Source organism: Lactuca sativa, chromosome 4 (assembly GCF_002870075.4).
Source record: "Lactuca sativa cultivar Salinas chromosome 4, Lsat_Salinas_v11, whole genome shotgun sequence".
Taxonomy (NCBI): Eukaryota; Viridiplantae; Streptophyta; class Magnoliopsida; order Asterales; family Asteraceae; genus Lactuca; species Lactuca sativa.
This window is the reverse complement of record NC_056626.2, coordinates 269,108,791-269,112,715: the sequence shown is the minus strand read 5'-3', so window position 1 is coordinate 269,112,715 and position 3,925 is coordinate 269,108,791. Positions and strand designations below refer to the sequence as shown.

General features: G+C 42.2%; 1 pseudogene; it reads left to right on the top strand.

The window, feature by feature from the left end:
* Positions 1–3,058: 3,058 nt before the first annotated feature.
* Positions 3,059–3,176, top strand: LOC111921930 (5S ribosomal RNA; annotated as a pseudogene).
* Positions 3,177–3,925: the final 749 nt, after the last annotated feature.

Genomic DNA, 3,925 nt, shown 5'->3' with positions numbered 1-3,925 from the left:
CGTACTAGCAGTAAGACGACTTGCTCTTATACATGTATATATATATATATATATATATATATATATATATATATATATATATATATATATATTATTAACTTATAATATCATATTCTATGGGTTGGAACTAAAGTTTTAATCAAGACTTTACTTGTTCCAAAACTTGAGGGCAAGTTTTGTAAACTTTCAAAACTTTTCATTTCTTATAACTTATGAGTTAATTGAGTAATAAAATGAGGACTCTTCATTTTTATAACTCATGTGTTCTTTTAATGGTTTTAATAAAAGTGTGACTTTTGATTTTCCATAACTGGAGGACAAGTTATGGACTCCATTAAAACACATTATGATCAAGAATTAAACTACCAAATAGGTTACAAATAATTCCTATGATCATTTAATCTTCATAAGTTCAAGAACATGAATATGAACATTTTCAAGAATCAAAAATTAAACTTAAAACTTTGTAATTTTGATAATTGGATCTATGTTTGTCTAATTATCATGCAAAGTTGAATTCCAAGGTTATATTCCTATCTAGCATACATGGGGAACAATTTTTTAACTTGAATGAAAGATAGAATAACTTACCTTGTTGTTGCTTATGTTCCTTGAAACCTTGTCAGCCTAGCACCCCAAGTGTGATGCCTCAAATGCTTCACACAACACCAAATGCTCTTGGAATGACTTTAGAGAGAACACACACGTCTCAAATCGGCCTAGCCCTCTTATTTCATATGTGTAGCCGATTTTGGTGGAGAATAGGTTTCTTATATAGTCTTGACACATCTAGGGTTACACCATGTAAACGCTAATGTGTCATGACTCTTCATTTCCACGACCCATGGGTTTTTAACTCCCATGGAGCATCCTATGGGTGGAACCCAACTTGATAATCCATGGAGCCTCTTAGCCCACTATACAAGTTATGGATGATTTACATAATCAACCCATATATTTAATTAGTTATCTTTTGGTCACTTAATTAATTCTAAATTAATTCTTGATCAAACTAATTAAATAATATTATTAATATATTAGAACTTATAATATATTAATAATTCCCAAGTGTTATCTCTCTCATTTAGTCTATCCAATTGCATGGTGTCATGCAACCCAAATGGACCATGCCGGGTCGGGTCAAGTACATACCAGAAATAGTTATGGACTTAGACATCTTATCCAACACCAACCTCATCCACACCGAATGCTCCGAAACACTACATAGGGAATCTTCCCAAGTGTAACAAATGTAACTACCATCACCACGGGGAATACAGAGAGATGATGTGCACAAGATGCAATCGGAAAGGCCATACAACAGAGTATTGTAGGACCCAACTTCCACAAAACCAAATGCCCAAAAACAACAACAACAACAACACAAAGGATGGAGCCAATTATACTTGTTATGGGTATGGGAAGACCGGACATTTCATGCGGAATTGTCCCAAAGAAAACAACCAGGCAATAGAAGCAGCAGGAAGAGTGTTGACTATGGGTCAAGGAGAAGCGGTTCAGGATCCCGTTGTTGTCACCGGTACGTTTCTCCTTAACCACTCATACACATGCATCATGTTCGATACTGGGGCAGAGCGAAGCTTTGTGAGTAATAAATTCAAACACTTGCTAAAACAACAACCCAAAAAGCTTAATGAAACATTTATGGTGGAAATGGATAATGGGAAAACAGAATCAACTGGGGAAATCTATGCAGGATGTACCCTAACCTTAAATCAACATGCTTTTCAAATAAACCTGATGCCTATAACTATTAGGAGTTTTGATGTGATTGTCGGCATGGACTGGTTGAGCCCCCATCATGCCGAAATTATGTGTTGCGAGAAGGTCGTTCACTTTCATCTCCCTAACCACGAAACCCTAATTATATACGGGGACAAACCAAGTACGAACCTTTGTCTTATCTCGTGCATTAAGGCACAAAAGTATCTACAAAAGAAGGACTTGGTGTTTCTAGCTCACATAGTGGATAAGTCCAAGGAAGAGGTCAATATTCGATGTAACATCCCCTTCTGGAACGTATCACAATATTGTCCGCTTTGGGCCACTCGGCACGAGGACTTCCCAGGGGGTCACCCATCCCGGTACTACTCCCGCCCGAGCATGCTTAACTGCAGAGTTCTTATGGGATCTGCTGCCCTCACAGCTTTAAAACGCGTTGTGATAGGGAAGGTATCCACACCCCTTATAAGGAACGCTTAGTTCTCCTTCCCAGCCGATGTGGGATCAGATCTAACCCACTTTCACCCCCCATTATAGGGTTCGACGTCCCCGTCGAACACATCGACCCGTGCCCTGGCTCTGATACCATTTGTAACATCCCCCTTTGGCACGTATCGCAATATTGTCCGCTTTGGGCCACTCGGCACGAGGACTTCCTAGGGGGTCACCCATCGTGCTACTACTCCCACCCGAGCACGCTTAACTGCAGAGTTCTTATGGGATCTGCTGCCCTCACGGCTTTAAAACGCGTTGTGATAGGGAAGGTATCCACACCCCTTATAAGGAATGCTTAGTTCTCCTTCCCAGTCGATGTGGGATCAGATCTAGCCCACTTTCACCCCCCATTATAGGGTTCGACGTCTCCTTCGAACACATCGACCCGTGCCCTGGCTCTGATACCATTTGTAACATCCCCCTCTGGCACGTATCGCAATGTTATCCGCTTTGGGCCACTCGGCACGAGGACTTCCCAGGGGGTCACCCATCCTGGTACTACTCCCGCTCGAGCTCGCTTAACTGCAGAGTTCTTATGGAATCTGATGCCCTCACGGCCTTAAAACCATTTTGATAGGGAAGTTTGGCTGTAGCGTGGTTGGTTAGAGCTTTGGCTGAATAAGGATGTGGGAAGGAGGTCCAGAGTTCGAATCCTCTTCTCATCTGTGCAAGTTTTTCAAACCACAGGGGCCATTTGCATCAAAAAAAAATTATAGGGACTAACTTTGTTACTTTTGAAAGTGGGTTAGATCTGATCCCACATCGGCTGGGAAGGAGAACTAAGCATTCCTTATAAGGGGTGTGGATACCTTCCCTATCACAACGCGTTTTAAAGCCGTGAGGGCAGCAGATCCCATAAGAACTCTGCAGTTAAGCGTGCTTGGGCGAGAGTAGTACCGGGATGGGTGACCCCCTGGGAAGTCCTCGTGCCGAGTGGCCCAAAGTGGACAATATTGTGATACGTGCTAGAGGGGGATGTTACATTCGAGACATCCCAATGGCTTGCAAAATCCTGGATGTCTTTCCTGAAGATCTTCTGGGGATACCCCAAGAAAGACAAGTCGAGTTCCGAATTGACCCAAAGCGGACAATATTGTGATACGTGCCAGAGGGGGATGTTACATTCGAGACATCCCAATGGCTTGCAAAATCCTAGATGTCTTTCCTGAAGATCTTCCAGGGATACCCCCAAAAAGACAAGTTGAGTTCCGAATTGACTTGGTGCCGGGAGCTACGCTTCTTACCCTGGGGAGCTCCGGTCCTCTTTGTTAAGAAAAAGGATGGATCCTTTAGGATGGGTATTGATTACAGGGAACTAAACAAGCTCACTATCAAAAATTTCTACCCACTTCCGCAAATCGACGATCTATTCGACCAGCTCCAAGGAGCAAGTTACTTCTATAAGATAGATTTGTGATCCAGATACCACCAACTCAAAGTCCAAGAAGAGGATATCCCCAAAACTGCTTTCCTAACTTGCTATGGACATTACAAATTTTTTGTAATGCCCTTCGGTGTAACGAATGCCCCTGCCACATTCATGGACCTGATGAATCGAATCTGCCGACCATTCCTTGACAATTTTATCATTGTTTTCATCGACGATATCCTAGTCTATTCTCGAAGCGAAGAGGAGCATGGCCGACATCTCCGACAAATCTTGGAAACCCTACGAACCGAAAAGTTA